At 44.1% G+C, this 17,307-nt stretch overlaps 1 protein-coding gene across 1 annotated transcript in view; it reads right to left on the reverse strand.

Moving 5' to 3' along the window:
• Positions 1-496: 496 nt before the first annotated feature.
• The window catches only part of CEP128 (centrosomal protein 128), a 221,780-nt gene continuing 204,969 nt past the window's right edge, over positions 497-17,307 (reverse strand). The window contains exon 24 of the transcript XR_014547550.1: positions 497-917. The gene's annotated coding sequence lies outside the window, so the exon portion shown is untranslated. The remainder of the gene's footprint in view (positions 918-17,307) is intronic.

The following is a 17,307-nucleotide window of genomic DNA, read 5'->3' on the forward strand; positions in this document are numbered from 1 at the left end:
TGGCTGTGCACTATCTTCAGTATCAGAGATGATATACCAGCTAGTGGGGAACACGGGTGGGGAGAGTGCTCTTGCACTCAGGTCCTGTTTGTGAGCTTCCCATAGGCATTTGGCTGGCCACTGTGAGAACACGATGCTGGACCAAGTGGGACTCGGGACTGATCCAGCAGTGCTTTTCTTCTGTTCTCCCAATTTCATTTTTTTTTTTTATAAAATTTTTATTAGATTTTAAACACATAATAAAAGACAATACAAGACAATACATAGACAAACAAACATATAAACACGTATACTTTCTTAACATTTTTTCCTTGACCTTCTTTCGGCGACTTCCCCATACCTCCCCTTTCTGCATCCCTGTTATCAATCTTTTCAGCATCCCCTAATTTCCATATAAGACTTTCTTTAGATCTTGTTTCTCATATCCAATTGCTAGTCGCTGCAATTCTGTTTTGCATTACCCAAAACATTTTAGCATTCATTAATTTTACAACAGTTCTTAAGATAGATTTTAAACTTCTTCCAATCTTCTTCCACCGTCTCTTTCCCTTGGTCACGGATTCTGCCGGTCATCTCAGCCAGTCCCATATAGTCTATTACCTTAGTCTGCCATTCTTCCAGTGTGGGTAGTTCTTGTGTCTTCCAATACTTTGCTAATAATACTCTTGCTGCTGTTGTAGTGTACATAAAAAACGTCCTGTCTTTCCTTGACACCAATTGGCCTACCATACCCAGGAGGAAGGCTTCTGGTTTCTTCACGAACGTGCATTTAAGCACCTTTTTCATTTCATTATAAATCATTTCCCAGAAAACCTTGATCCTTGGGCACGTCCACCAAAGGTGGTAGAAAGTACCTTCAGTTTCCTTACATTTCCAACATTTATTATCGGGCATGTGATAAATTTTTGCAAGCTTGACTGGGGTCATGTACCACCTATAGATCATTTTCATGATGTTCTCTCTTAAGGCATTACATGCCGTAAACTTTATACCGGTAGTCCATAACTGTTCCCAGTCAGCAAGCATAATGTCATGGCCAATGTCTTGTGCCCATTTAATCATAGCTGATTTAACCATCTCATCCTGTGTATTCCATTTCAACAGCAAGTTATACATTCTTGACAAATTCTTAGTATTGGGTTCCAAAAGCTCTGTTTCTAATTTTGACCTCTCCACCTGGAAGCCAATTTTCCTGTCCTGTTTGAAAACTTCATTTATCTGGTGGTAATGTAGCCAGTCTCTTACTTTAGACTTCAACTTCTCATAACTCTGCAATTTCACTTTCCCCTCCTCATGTTCTATAATTTCCCAATACTTTGGCCATTTGGATTCCATATTAAGTTTTTTCACTTCCTTAGCTTCCATTGGTGACAACCACCTGGGGGTTTTGTTTTCCAGCAAATCTTTGTATCGAGTCCAAACCTTATACAATGCTTTCCTAACAATATGGTTCTTAAAACCTTGATGGATTTTTACCTTGTCATACCATATGTATGCATGCCAGCCAAATCTGTTGTTAAACCCTTCCAAATCCAAAATGTCTGTGTTTTCAAGAAGCAGCCAACTTTTCAGCCAGCAAAACGCCGCTGATTCATAGTACAGCTTTAAGTCCGGCAGGGCAAACCCCCCTCTTTCTTTTGCATCAGTTAATATCTTAAACTTTATTCTGGGCTTTTTGCCCTGCCAGACAAATCTAGATATGTCTTTTTGCCACTTCTTGAAACAATCCATTTTGTCTAAAATCTGCAATGTTTGAAACAAAAACAACATTCTAGGCAGGACATTCATCTTAATAACAGCAATACGGCCTAACAAGGAAAGTCTCAAATTTGACCATACTTCTAGGTCTTTCTTAATTTCTGTCCAGCATTTCTCATAGTTATCTTTAAATAGATTCACATTCTTAGATGTCAAATTAATCCCCAGGTATTTCACCTTCTTTGCTATCATTAAACCAGTTTCACTCTGGAACTTTTCCCTTTCAACAACTGTTAGATTTTTATCCAGTACTTTCGTTTTCTGTTTGTTCAACTTAAAACCTGCTACTTGACCAAATACTTGTATTAGTTCTAAAACTCTTTTCGTACTAGTGTCTGGCTCTTGTAAAGTTAAAACTAAGTCATCTGCAAATGCTCTCAGTTTGTACTGTTTAGCTCCGACCTGAATCCCTTTAACCAGCTGATCCTCTCTAATCATATTTAATAGAACCTCCAGGACAGATATGAAAAGTAGTGGGGATATTGGGCATCCCTGTCGTGTCCCTTTTTCAATAGCAAATTCTTCAGTAACCACATTATTTACAATCAGTTTTGCTTTTTGCTCAGAATAAATTGCACTTATACCATTTTCAAAACCTTGGCCTACCCCCATCCCTTGGAGATTCTTTTTCATAAAACTCCAAGAAATGTTGTCAAAGGCTTTCTCCGCATCCACAAATATTAATACTGCCTTAGTATTGATATTAACTTCCAATAACTCCATAATGTCTATTATATTTCTCACATTATCTGACAAATGTCTTCCTGGAAGAAAGCCCGCTTGGTCTTTATGAATCTCCCCCACCAAAACTCTTTTCAGTCTTTTTGCCAAAATGTCTGCAAAGATTTGGCTGGCCACTGTGAGAACACGATGCTGGACCAAGTGGGACTCGGGACTGATCCAGCAGTGCTTTTCTTCTGTTCTCCCAATTTCAGATCCAACAGTCCCTAAAGAAGTTCAGTTGAGGTTGGTCAGCTGGTGATACACCAGCAGCATCCAGCAAAAAATAATATTGTGTTTGCCCCATAAAAGTCAAAATAATGATGAAGAATTTACGCTTTCCATATGTTGTGGAGCCAAGTGAGGAGGTTCCACATGTTGCCCCTCTTTGCCTATATATGGGCAATATATTCTGACTGGAAAGAGTTTGCAGATGTTCCTCAGTTCTTCATTTAATAGCAACCATTCCGCAACTGATTGACACAAGATCATTTCTGCTTGCCACATGTATTCTACTGCTAATTTTAATCCCATCTTTTGGGGGGTTCTCACCTTATTTCTTTTGTGTGGTTTCTGCTACCTTCTGGAGCAACAGGCACCTGCTTTCTGAGCCCAGATGACAGCTGGCAGAATTCTTCCTACCTCCATGTCCTAGTTTGTTAGATGGAAAAAACCAAAGTCCTCAGGGGTGCTAAAACAACAGTTCTTAGAAATGTTCAGTGCACAAACATATGTTCCCCATATGTAGCAGTATTAAATATTCCTTCTAACCCTTTGGTTCCATGAGACTTAGGAGAGTCTTTTAAATCTCATATGAGGAAGTTGCAAGGTGGGTTTTGAAATAGAATAGCTTAGATTAGTGCAGGCATAGGCAAACTCGGCCCTCCAGATGTTTTGGGACTACAATTACCATCATCCCTGACCACTGGTCTTGTTAGCCAGGGATAATGGGAGCTGTAGTCCCAAAACTACAGCTCGGCCCTCCAGATGTTTTGGGACATGCAATGGCCGTCATGTTGGGTTGGAGAGAGGCGTTGTATAATGCAAAGATCCTCTGGGATAGAGTTTGTCTCTACTTGCTCTGAGCACAGACGCATTATGAACCCCCTGCAAGATCTCTAACAGTGAGGGCCAGGGCACTCAGACACCAGCTACAAAGTACCAGCATTGCTATTTGCACACGAAAACGCACACCCACACCCACACACCTGACTTGTGTTCTTTGGCTGCATTCACACACAATTTTTTTCCATTTCCACAACATTTTCCTAACTGTAAATTTCTGAAATATATTTGAGGTTTCATATGATGTAAAATCAGCTTCTGGAAATAATAGCAGAATATACTGCAGGCTTAGCACTCATTTTCATGTTATTTGCTTCCAGAAAAAAATCTGTTTGCAAATAACAAACAGGTGGTTGCAAGAGAGGGAAAGAAAATCATCCACTGAAGGTGACAGGAAAAAAGAGGGAGGGGGGACTGTAGGCAGAGGAGAGGAGACTTATTCTGGGGTATTTCACAACCAACATAATGAAAGAAAATTTGACTTTAGGAGGATTCTTTTTTGCTGCAAGAATGCTCTTACTGAAATGTTAAAAACCAAAACAGTTATCTATACTGGAAGACTGACTGCATAAATGCTGGCATATAATGTTAATGAATAAACTGACAGATTTTAAATGGTTATGGGAAAGAGTTTATTCAGAAGAAATGCTTCTGCAGCAGTGGATATCTTTTGTTTTGTTTTTATTTGGAAGAGAGAAGAATATTAGACCAGAAGTGCTGACAATAGTTTAAGGATGGAAAATGTTGAGGTTCCAATAGCTTTGTTATTTTTCTTTGTTGTTGCTCTAGTTTTTGTAAGCTATTTGCTGCTGGTTGATGGATGGAAACCAAGTGCGCTATCAATGGCTCCTTCTCAACCTGGAGAGCAACATCAGCTGGGATACTGCAGGGTTCTATCCTGTGCCCAGTGCTGTTTAACATGACTTGAATGAAGCATTCGTGGGGGTGCTTATGAAATTTACAGATGGCACCAAACCAGGTGGGCTAGCTAATAGTTTAGAAGACAGAAACGAGGTTCCATGTGATCTTGACACATGGAGAACTGGGCCAAAACTAACAAAACAAATTTCAACAGATATAAATGCAAATTTATGCATTTGAGCAGGATAATCTGATACATAAATACAGGGTGGGTGACACTTGGCTTGACAGCCGTATGTATGGTGTATATATAAATGAGTTTGGTGTTTTTAGCAGACCACAAGCTAAACAGAGGCCAGCAGTGTCATGTGGCAGCTCAAAGGGCTAATGCTACTCTGGATTGCATCATCAATACCTGGAGTACCATTTCCAGCTCAGTTTGAGAAGGATATCAGCAAACTGGAGCCTGCCCAGAGAAGGGTGACAAAGTGGGCCTGGAGACCAAGTCCTATAAGGAATGACTGAATGTGCTGGATATCTTTAGCCTGGAAAAGAGACTATTAAGAGGTGATATGATGTTGTTGTTGTTTAGTCGTTTAGTCACGTCTGACTCTTCGTGACCCCATGGACCAGAGCACGCCAGGCACTCCTGTCTTCCACTCCCTCCCGCAGTTTGGTCAAACTCATGCTGGTAGCTTCGAGAACGCCATCCAACCATCTCGTCCTCTGTCGTCCCCTTCTCCTTGTGCCCTCCATCTTTCTCAACATCAGGGTCTTTTCCAGGAAGTCTTCTCTTCTCATGCGGTGGCCAAAGTATTGGAGTCTCAGCTTCAGGATCTGTCCTTCCAGTGAACACTCTGGGCTGATTTCCTTAAGAATGGATAGGTTTGTTCTTCTTGCAGTCCATGGGACTCTCAAGCACCATAATTCAAAAGCATCAATTCTTGGCGATCAGCCTTCTTTATGGTCCAGCTCTTACTTCCATACATCACTACTGGGAAAACCATAGCTTTAACTATGCAGACCTTTGTTGGCAAGGTGATGTCTCTGCTTTTTAAGATGCTGTTTAGGTTTGTCATTGCTTTTCTCCCAAGAAGCAGACGTCTTTTAATTTTGTGGCTGCTGTCACCATCTGCAGTGATCGGTGATATGATAGCCATCTTCAAATATCTGAATGGCTGTCATGCAGATGACTGAGCAAGATGGTTTTCTGTTGCTCCAGAATGTAGTACCTACACCTGGGGTGGGGAACCACTGGCCTACAGGCCAATCATGGTCCACCAGGGTGGGTCCAACTGGGTCCACCAGGCTGTTTCCGCCAAATCACACTCACCTGCCCATCAGCTGACATCACTGGTGAAGTCAGTGCCGAGTGGCAGCGTTTAACCCTACATTGGTGTGCAATCCTGTTTCTAGCAGGGGACAGGATCGTGCAACCTAGGCAGCAGACTTTAATCTCCACTCAGCTGTTGATGAGCAAAGATTAAAGATTGGCATGAGTTTGGGGACTTAGAAGCCTTGCCAGTCTCCTCCCTTATCTCCTAAATCCTCAGTCTTATGCCTGTGTTAAAGGGGGGAGAGACTTGCAAAGAGTTGTGTGTCTCTCCTCCCATTTAAGACTGGAGCAGGACGAGGCTTTAAGAGGCTTTTGTGAGTTCTCCCTCGTCAAGTGACATGGGAGGGAGAAAGAAAGGAGCACAGGCAGTGAATCGCCTCCTAAAGTGCTTGGCAAAAATGCCCTTTGAAGCAGCATCTTCCACCTTTAAAGATTGGGGAGATGTTTGCTTCAGAGGGCACTTTGCAGCTTTAAGGCAGACTATCAAATACCTTTACACCGTGTTCCTCGTTTAAAACTTCAGACATTGGGCTTGAACGGAAAGTCTTGCCGTCCCACCCACCTGTCATTCAAGTGCTGCCATGTCAAAATGATGACATACAGTTGACAGATGGGTGGCCCCACCCACCTGTCAATTTTGGCCCACAAATCCCATCCTGATAAGGATCTGACCCCTGAAGCCAAAAAGATTCCCTACATCTGACCTACAGCAACACAGTGGAACCTTGGTTTTTGAACGTAATCCATTCCGGAAGTCTGTTCGACTTCTGAAACGTTCGAAAATCGAAAATCAAAGGGCTGTCAGCAAAGTCAATGGAGAAAAAAAGAAAAAAACGCAGCGGAAGCCGTTCAACTTCCGAGATGCGTTCAAAAATGGAAGCATTCACTTCCGGGTTTTCGGTGTTTGGCTTCCAAAACGTTCAGCAGCTGAGACATTCAAAAACCGAGGTTTGTTCAAATTAAAAGAAGTGATACTAAACATTAGGAAGAACTCCCTGATCTTACTAGCTGATCAACAGTGGAGCCAGCCGTCTGGGATGGCGGTGGGCTCCCCTTCATTAACAGGAGTTCCAGCAGAGGCTGGATGGTCATCTACCAGATACCCTGGGGCAATGAATTTCCTGCATTCACAGAGCCTAGGTGGCAGTTGCAGCCCCTTCCAATTCTATACCCACCCTGGGAGGTATTTGCTGTCACAAAGGGGTAGGCTCTGGCTGTTCCATTTCTCCTTTTTCATGAAAAACAGAAAAGCATTCTGGAGGGAGAACATCCTTGCAGCTGGAAAAGAGGATGAAGACCAAAGCCAGCTTGGCTCGTCTCAGCCACTATTATCCATGCCTTGATATTGCCATGAAGTGTCAATAGGAGATTTCAGCATGCTCCACTACTTTCCTCCTACTCTCTCTTTCTGCACACACACTGTGCCTCTGGCTGCAAGAGGCCATCAGAACGCCAAACACCATCCAGGAGTGGGGTCCCCACCCCCACCCCTACTCTGCCTCCACCATCCCAGCGTCCCACCTGCAGAGAGGAGAGGACAGTGCAAGGTTCCTTGAAAGCCATTACACTAATTAATTTCCAGCTGATACCAGAAGCGCCTCTAATCAAGCCAACTTCCGAGTCATTAATCAGGTTTAAAGCAATAGGAACAGTGAGTTATGGCTCCAACGGCGACTTATCCCAAAGCCTTGAAGGTCTGAGACTCACATGACGGGTGTGCAAGGAGGCTCCCTGCCAGGCCAGGAGGCAAAATTATGCGAGGTATTTGATACAGGGTAGGGCCTGGCATGCTCCACTTCCCTATTATTTTATATAACAAATATTTAAAATTCTTCAGATTTTTTTTCCTGAAATAGCTAAGGAGATTGAGAGCAAATGAGGCTGATATTTCCTGACAGCTGCGACCAATCACTGGACTCATGGCTTTGAAGCGTTTTTCTTCCCCCTCCTGAGCCGTGGCTCAAGCACGGTTGAATTAACCTTGCGCTGTGCCTTTAAGGACAACCTGCACCCACTTAACTATTTATGTTCTGTCATAGGGTGACCTATGACCCACCATCCAGAATGCTTGAATGAACAATCAGTATTATGGCTAGTGCATGAATCATAGAATCATAGAGTTGGAAGGGATCTAGAGGGTCCTCTATTCCCATCCCCTGAAAGGCAGGAATCTCAGCTAATGCACCCATGACTGATGGCCATCCAACCTCTGCTTAAAAACCTCCAAGGAAGGAGAGTCCACAACCTCCCAAAGGAGGCTGTTCCATGTTGGCATTGTAATTTTAGTGCCAGCAATTAGACACTTTGCAACTAGAAAAAAAAAACCTAAATTGGACTGGGTTGTGTGTTGACTCTCCCCCCCCCTCCCATTTGATTTGGCCTCTGCTGGAATCATTAATTACCCTTGAGAATAGGTTGCAATCCAAGGTTAGCCATGATTTAGCATTTAAAAATTAGTTATCCGTTAAAAAAAAACTAGCATCCTAATAACAGCTTCTACTGTATGCCCCTAATGACTCTTTAGGTGACTTTTCTCAAGGACCATATATAACATATTCTCCCAATTATTTCTTTCTATCTCCTCATAAATTAGGTCTATCTATCAAGTAAAGTCATTAGATTTCCTAATGGAACTCAGGATTTAGATTCAAACACTGGCCATAGAAGGACTTACTGCCCCCCCCCCCAGTCCGATTCAATTAAAAAAACATTTGCAATGTTTATTGGAAATTGTAGAGGGAAATGAGAAAATATTTTAGTTGATGACGAGAATGAGATGGGAACGAGATGAACGTAAAGAGCAATTATGGAACTGACAAATGCCTATAGCTCTTAACCACGTATATACATCTCAGCCCTCTGCAAAAGACTTTGACATTTTTCTTCCCGTCCCCTTAAAAATCTGGCAAAGGCAGATAATATCTTTGAGCTCAGACTTTTCACTGCTCCACTGCAATTTTAAAATGCCAGCCAACATAAATTATATAAAACAAAAACACACACAACAAAAATGGATTTGTACTTGAAATCTGACCTTCAGTGGCAATGGGAAGATTTGGAAAATGATAGCTTGCTTGGATGTTTCAGTTTTCTTCTTTTCTTTTCTTTTCTTTTCTCCCCCCACCCCGCCCCCTTCTTTGAGGGGAAAAGACATTTAAAAACATGTCCCTACTCAGAGAGAACTCACTGAATACTTACCTCGGGGAAAACCATTACAACAAACCTATGATCATGTAAGGGTTCTTATCTTATGAAAAACAACACACACACACACACACACACACACACACACACACACCACAAATGAGTTCACCATGTACTTCTGTGCATAATTATCTGCTCATATCACACAAATATAGTACAATGTGTGGACTTGCAGCAATATAATTATAATCTCTGATTTACCCAGAACCTTCAATCTCCAAAGGGTTTATGCACACCTTAATATAAGCCCTACCCAGCGACTGTGCCAAACCGGTCCTTTATTGGTGACAAGCATTTCCTATGTGTTGTTTGTTGTCTGAGTCCCTCATTAATAGGCGCCTGTAGTTTTCAGCTTTCTTTCCTTTTGCCACACACTCACATTATTTTTCTGACAAATTGGCCGCATCGTTCGTCTGTGAGTTTTGCTTTCCAGAAATGCTTTCACACCGATACAATTGGCCTGGACCTCCTGTATGTCTCTGGACAAAAACACGGTCACTTGCTCATCAGTACTGCGGCCTTGCATTTTGGGTCTGCTCTTCCGTCCTGTTGCCTCTTCCGGCACTTTGTTCATGCTTGGAATTTTATTTGCTGCTTCCCTTCTCTTCCCTTGTATTGTGGTCTCAAGCCAGGAGGCACACCTTTGGAATTATGAGAAAGGGCCGTGGGTGCCAGTCATAACATGGCTGCTGCAGGTGGTGCATCACAACACCAAGTGGCTTCCGCATCTGAAAGAGAAGGGAAAAGAGACAGGACCTCAACATGGTGCAGCCATGCCCCTGCCATCAGACATCCCTATCAACAGAGCAGAGGGGAAGGGGTGAGATTCTGACATCCAATGAAATGTGGGCATGTTTAAGGGGCTCAGTGTAGCAGACCCTGAGAAAATGCAAACAATCACCGAGTACAAAACGTAAAGAGACTCTTTTGCACTGTGCCTTTTTGAAAACTCCCATGGGCACCATTGGAGGTAATGGAAGGCATTATGAGACCCATAGGTGCCATCTTGGTGACCTGCTTTAAAGAAAGGAACCATAGCTAAGTGGCAAGGACCCAGAAGCGGAGAAAGGTGGGGGCGGTCCTCCCTGGGTGCCATAAAAATAATAATAATTTATTATTTATACCCCGCCCATCTGGCTGGGTTTCCACAGCCACTCTGGGCGGCTTCCAACAAAACACTAAAATACAATAACCTACTAAACATTAAAAGCTTCCCTAAACAGGGCTGCCTTCAGATGTCTTCTAAAAGTTTGGTAGTTATTTTTCTCTTTGACATCTGATGAGAGGGCGTTTCACAGGGTGGGCGCCACTACCGAGAAGGCCCTCTGCCTGGTTCCCTGTAACTTGGCTTCTCATAGTGAGGGAACTGCCAGAAGGCCCTCGGCGCTGGACCTCAGTGTCCGGGCAGAACTATGGAGGTGGAGATGCTCCTTCAGGTATACTGGACCGAGGCCATCCCTGAGGGGGGTGACATCTCCACGGGTAGTGTCCCCCTGGGATGCTCTTCGCTGGTGGTGCACCCCCTGGGACGCACGCTGCTGCCGGCGCACCCCTGTGAGTTGCTAGCCCCACCCCGCGGGCCACTCCAGGTGCTGGAGCAGCTAGCTCCACCTCTGCAAGGACCTCCACATGAGGTCCTGGAGATCTGGTGACAGTTGAGGTAGATGGACTAGGCAGAGTGATGCAAAGCAGCTCCTAACCCATAGTTTGAACCCCAGGGTCCCATGAGAGTGCTTGGTTCAGCTTCAATTACATGTAGACGTGTGGTGCCCCCCATTTTCCAAGTCAGCCTTTCCTCCTATTAACCATTGCTTATGGGGATTAGAGCCATTATGGATGAGTCAGAGAGGTGCAGACTTTGTCGTTCCGAGAGAGCCCATTTTGGCTCTCTGCTGCTCAGTGCTAATTTATGCTCCCCCTTCTCACATGAGCAGAGGCTAGGTAGCAACAATTTAGCCCCACCCTCCTTCAGCATAACTGCTGTACATGTCAGCATCCGGGGGTCAAACGGCCCACTGGCTAGCCCCCAGCTGGATCGCCTCCTTCCAGCCGACACGCTGCAAAGATCCCTGGACCTCTGGTGCGACATATATCAGTGACCCAAGTCTGCTGATATGGGCACACTTTGCTTAGCAGAGCATACTGTGCAATGAAAGAGGCTTGAGGCATGTGGAGACATACTATATAGTACGGATTTATTAAACATAAATCAGGACAAAGAAACATTCGCCTCTCTTTGGCTTTTGACTCTCTTGGAAGAGACGGCAAACAACACAGCGGAAGTTCCGCTTACACCAGCAAACAGTGCTGGAATGTAAACAGACATGTGACATGTAACAGTTCCGTGTCTGTAACTAAAGGTGGAATGGAAAATTCCAAACAGTACAAGCACAAGACATACACAGGCAACCCCCAATTTGTGGGGGGGGGGTTGCATTCCAGGTCACCACGCACATCAGTGGAGTGTGCATAAGCCTGCCCCATTCCACCCCCTTCCAGGTCCGGAAATGGCACATGCTTTGAACGTGCACAAAATGGTCTTCCCCTGTACTGAGAGGTGAGGTTGTGGTCCTCACGATCACCTCACAAGTGAAAGGTTGCCTGGTTTTAAAACAAGAAGAAACATTGTGCTCTTCTTCTTTGGCAGCTGGGGATAGCTCTGTTGACAGAGCACAAGACTCTTGATCTCAAAGTCATGGGTTTGAGCCCCACTTTGGGCAAAAGATTCCTGCATTGTAGGGGGTTGGATGGCCTCATGCTACCTTCCAACTCTACAATTCTACGATTCTATGACTGGACATTGATCTCGGGTAGCAGTGCCAGAAAAGCAAGGAGGAGTGAGCTTCAGAGTCCAGCGCTCTAGCTGGCAGCTGTTCTCCACAGCAGTGTTGGTAGCTTCCCATGACAGGCAACTTTCCCATCTCCTCCTTGACCCTTGCGCTTGGTGTCTTCTTCCCAGAAAAAAAAAAATCTGCTCTCCACCCTCCCAATACAGGAGCTGTTTAACAGTCTGGAGACACTCAAGCAGAGTTTGGGGCAGGAAACGAGGAGAAAATCCCATATCCTTCAGGAATTGCCGAGAGGCGGCAGGATATGTGTAATAACACAAACTGGAGGGTGGCCAAGACCTCCAGGCTAAATCCCAGACTTTACTAAGAGAGGAGCCAGGAGACCCGATGGCCGGGACCTTTTGTTACAGCTTGTCTGGAAGACAGTTAAATGCTCCATAAAAGATGAGTAAAATGTTGAATCCCCTAGAAACTCTTGAAGGGATTAGGAATGAGCTCCTGTAGCGAGGGTCAAATGTTCTTTAAAGGGGGGGGCATTTTATTCTTTCTATTACACTCTCTTTCCTATATTCTGTGCAGTAGCAAAGAGAATACTGCAAAATAAAATAATTATAAATGATAATAGCAATGAAAACCTGCACCTCATCTGCACCCCTTGCTGCTTTCATCTGTTTAGCCCCTTGGTTGTCATTGTTCGTTTCCTTACATTTTCCTTAAGAACAAGTGAATAATGATGGTTTTGCTTACCTTGCAAGATCTTAAAGGATTAGTCACAGGCAGGCAGTTAAAAGACTCACTTTATTGACCCTGTCCGTTAACCATGTTATTTATAGGAGGGAAAGAAACAGGCAAAGACAGCTGAAACCTGGTTTCCCATGCGGAGGTCATGAACCGGTTGGATGCAGAGATATGGTGGGAGGAACCAGCTGAGGAGCCACCAAAGAAAGAAGGCTCAGAGCCCGTGGAGTGGTGGTGGGACAATGATGTGTGGTCAGACTGGGAAGAGGAGGTTTGGAAGCTGAGGAGGTAACAGGGCTGAGTGAGCTGGGAGAGTCTGTGGCAGAAGGAAGTCCCGACTCAGAGGCAGAAGCTGTAGAACCCCTTGCACGGGAGTTTCATTTCGCTATCTTGGCTAGCAGACTTCACTAGTTAAAACCCAGAATTTCCCCTTCCCAGTCCGTCGAGGAAGAGAAATGTGCTGAGTTTTAGTCAGTCAAATGACAACAATTCCATTAATGACTCCACGTGGCTCCCTGAATATTTGAATACAGTAACTGTTTATTAAAAGCAAACTTATATATAAAGCCATAAACTTTATATATATATAAAGCCATAAAAAGACGTTGAAAAGAAGATTGCTATTTATAGTGGCAAACGGTTTTCTCTCAGAGGAACACAAGACCGTATTACTGCTAGCTAATGTATACTGTTAAAGCTAAACCTTTATCCAATGTTTAATTTAAACATACTCATGAATATTATATTTTTAAACACTGTGAAGAACACCCATTCTCTCTCCTTCCTTCCTTCCTTCCTTCCTTCCTTCCTTCCTTCCTTCCTTCCTTTGGCTTAGGTAAGCACATGTAAACACACTGTTAGTCTCAGGTCTAAATCCCTTTGAACCCATTGAAACCTACACTGAGTAGATTACTTAGGATCCTCCTGTTTTCAGTGAGAGTTAAGCACATGCTTAGCTCTCTTGCCTTCCAACCAAGGGCAGTTAAAAAAATGTGCTTGTTTTGTGCTGGATCATGCCCAATGCTTGTAGGGTTTTTCAACATCAGATTTGTTGCATTTAATAACTGTCAGGAACATTAGCAGAAGGAAGCTTAATATGTCTGGGGCGGCGATTTAATTAACGAGAATTTTATCCTAAAGCCTGGATCTAGCCCAGGAGAATTTTATCTTAAAGCCTGGATCTAGTGGGAAAGTATTCCACAATGAGTCTGCCACATTGCAAGGCCATTGATGGACAAACAAGACCAGATTTGCCTCACGGAGTCTAGATGGTATTTAACAAGTCTGGAGAAAACCTCATTAGAAAGTGGTTTTAATTAGCAAATACAGTGTTAAAGGGGGGGGGAGTAGTCCCATCAGTTAATGTGTTCTACGCTTTGGATCTGACGTGTAACAACACCCCCTGACTACGAGTGTTGCCTTTCTCAGCGTGTACAAATACAAGGCCTTCGCCTTGAAAACATTCCCTCACAAAGTATCTCACTTCAATGGGGCTACGTGCAGGCAAATGTTTGGAAGAGCTGTGCCAGAGAACACAGGATGGAGGGGGTTAAAGTGGTGCTCAAGCAACAGAATAGAAAGTGTGACATTCACTGTAAATAATGCCAGGTTTCTTCACAATTCCTTAAGGGCACCTCTAAAGATAGAAACTATTTCAGGAACACATAATAGCAGCATGAATTAAGGCAGAATTTCCCAGCGTTGCCTGACTTTTGTTTACTTTCTATTTAAATGTACAGTGTGTTTTATTTGAAGCTACTATTTTTAATCTCATGGAAATTGAGATTGAGTGAACAGGATGCCCCACAGCAAGCAAACAGCCTCCCTCCTCCCCGCACCAAAAAAACAGATTGTAGACAGAAATAGGCCTGGTCTACACATGCAGCAAAAAGAGGCGGTACTGTGGATTGCAGCATCAAAGTGTGTGTGTGTGTGTGATTACATTTTAAAATGCTCCTGTACACTAAAAAAAACCCTCTGCGAATAAACAGGCAGCAAGCAGTGGAAAGGGCTATTTTAAGTCTGTTTTTGTTCCCAGTGATACAGAGAAGTAGTTAGGCTGTGTATACATCACACAATTAAAGCACACCATTTCCCACAAAGAATCCCCCTCAAAAAAGCTATAATTTTCAGCACCCTTAGCAAACTACAGTTCCCAGGATGCTTGGGCTGAAGTCATGTGCTTTTAATGTGTGGTGTGCATGCAGCCTAGATCCTGGACTTAATGGTCTTTTAGATGAACATGTGTGAAGCACATTATTAACTTTTCTCTTTAACTTTTAACTCTTTTAACTTTATTAACTTTTAACTCAATGTTTTAAATCCTCTGTTGCTTCTGTTATCTCTTTTTTTTCTCTCTCCCTTTAAGTATTTGCCCAGGACGATATCTACCTTTACCTCCCCACCCCCATTTTATGTTGTTATTTCTATGTATATCATGCTATGGCCACAAGGCTAATGCAGTAAAATCAATCAATTAACTTTTCTCTTCTCTTCTCGCTTCCCACCACTCCATGCTGCACAACTAATTTTGTATTTTTTTTGTTGTGAACCACCCTGTGAGCTTCGGATGAAGGGGGATATATTAACTAACTAACTAACTAACTAACTAACTAACTAACTAACTAACTAATATGTTAGGGCAAAACACAAACAACAACAGTTGCCCATCTTGATTAATTTTTAAAAAATGAAATACTCTGGGCATATGCAGTTTCACATTTCAAGAGTTACTGAAATCCTAGCACCATTACGATTCCAGTAATAAAAGGGCAAAATGCTTTTGTTACTGTGATGCTAAACACATTTTCTTGGGAATACATAGCATTTTACTGTAGAGAAGAATATATATTTAATAATAATAATAATAATAATAATAATAATAATAATAATAATAATAGCAGCAGCATCTATAACAAGGATAGTGGTAGAGCAGCAAACAGGCCTGACATTAATACTCAGCATAGCATATGTAAAGGAAAAGGAAAAGGACCCCTGGATGGTTAAGTCCAGTCAAACTTGGCTATGGGGTGCGGTGCTCTTCTCGCTTCAGGTTGAGGGAGCTGGCGTTTGTCCACAGACAGCTTTCCAGGTCAAGTGGTCAGCATGACTAAACCGCTTTTGGCACAAAGGAACACCATGACAGAAACCAGAGTGCATGGAAACACTGTTTACCTTCTTGCCACAATGGTAAAGGTAAAGGGACCCCTGACCATTAGGTCCAGTCGTGGCCGACTCTGGGGTTGCGGCGCTCATCTCACTTTATTGGCCGAGGGAGCCAGCATACAGCTTCCGGGTCATGTGGCCAGCATGACTAAGCCACTTCTGGCGAACCAGAGCAGCGCACGGAAACACTGTTTACCTTCCCGCCGGAGTGGTACCTATTTATCTACTTGCACTTTGAAGTGCTTTCAAACTGCTAGGTTGGCAGGAGCAGGGACCGAGCAACGGGAGCTCACCCTGTCGTGGGGATTTGAACCGCCGACCTTCTGATCGGCAAGTCCTAGGCTCTGTGGTTTAACCCACACCGCCACCTTCGTCCCTTGCCACAGTGGTACCTATTTCTCTACTTGCACTGGCATGCTTTCGAACTGCTAGGTTGGCAGGAGCTGGGACAGAGCAATGGGAGCTCACCCCATACGTAGATTCAAACCGCCAACCTTACAACTGGTAAACGCAAGAGGCTCGGTGGTTTAGACCACGGCACCACTCATGTCCCCCAGCATATGTAAACCGGGGCTAATGCCAGCCAACACAAAATCCCATTTTCTGAGGTGAATAAAATGTTTCACATGTGAAGGCTGAGGTTGTTTCAGTCACAGTCCCCCATCGTTTCTGCACATTGCTTCTGTGTGAGGACCAGAGGCAGTCTGAGGAAAAGAAGATGGTGGCAGGCTGCAAAAGCCATCTTTGGTGGTGCTTTGCTTCACAGTATGCTCACCCCTTGTAAAATGTATACTTTTTGATGAGGAAAGGAAGTGACAAGGGACCCCCCACCCCGCTGCCTGGTAAGCAAAGGAGGACTTGGGTCTTTCAAATTTCAGCGGCGCCCAGTGCGAGGCAAAAATTCAGCATTCCCCCACCTCTTGCCTTCTGTCTGGCGTATGCACTATATCATAGTTGTGATGTCCTGTGACACCTCCTTGGTTTGGTGCCCAGGGCAAGGGAACTGGTCGCGTTGCCCTAGATCTGCCTCTGTGGGGGTGGAGAGCAGAGCAGAGGAACCACCGAGGAAAGAGGGGAAATTGGGACTGCCTGGGGGGTGGAGGGAGATGGAGAAAGCAGTGGGATACTCAGGGTGGGATGAGTAGCCCCCTCACACCTGGCAGCAGTGCTGAAACCAAAACTAAGGAGAATTTTCAGAGGAGGCCATGGCTTAATAGTAGGTAGAATAGGTCTGGGAAAGATCCATTTCTGGAGAGCTACTGCCAGTTGGTTATAGACAATACAGTGGTACCTCGGGTTAAGAACTTAATTTGTTCTGGAAGTCCGTTCTTAACCTGAGGTACCACTTTAGCTAATGGGGCCTCCCGCTGCCGCTTCGCTGCTGCCGCGCAATTTCTGTTCTCATCCTGAAGCAAAGTTCTTAACCCAAGGTACTATTTCTGGGTTAGCGGAGTCTGTAACCTGAAGCGTCTGTAACCTGAAGCGTCTGTAACCCGAGGTACCACTGTACTGGGCTAGGTGGACCATTTTCTGTTTACCTACCTCATTAAAGTCATAGAAAGTCGTAGTATCATAGAGTTGGAAGGGACCACAAGGGTCATCTAGTCCAACCCCCTGCAATGCAGGAATCTTTTTCTCCAGCGTGGGGCTCAAACCCACCACTCTAGGACT

The sequence above is a fragment of the Podarcis filfolensis genome (genome assembly GCF_964270895.1).
Source record: "Podarcis filfolensis genome assembly, chromosome: 1".
Classification (NCBI taxonomy): domain Eukaryota; kingdom Metazoa; phylum Chordata; class Lepidosauria; order Squamata; family Lacertidae; genus Podarcis; species Podarcis filfolensis.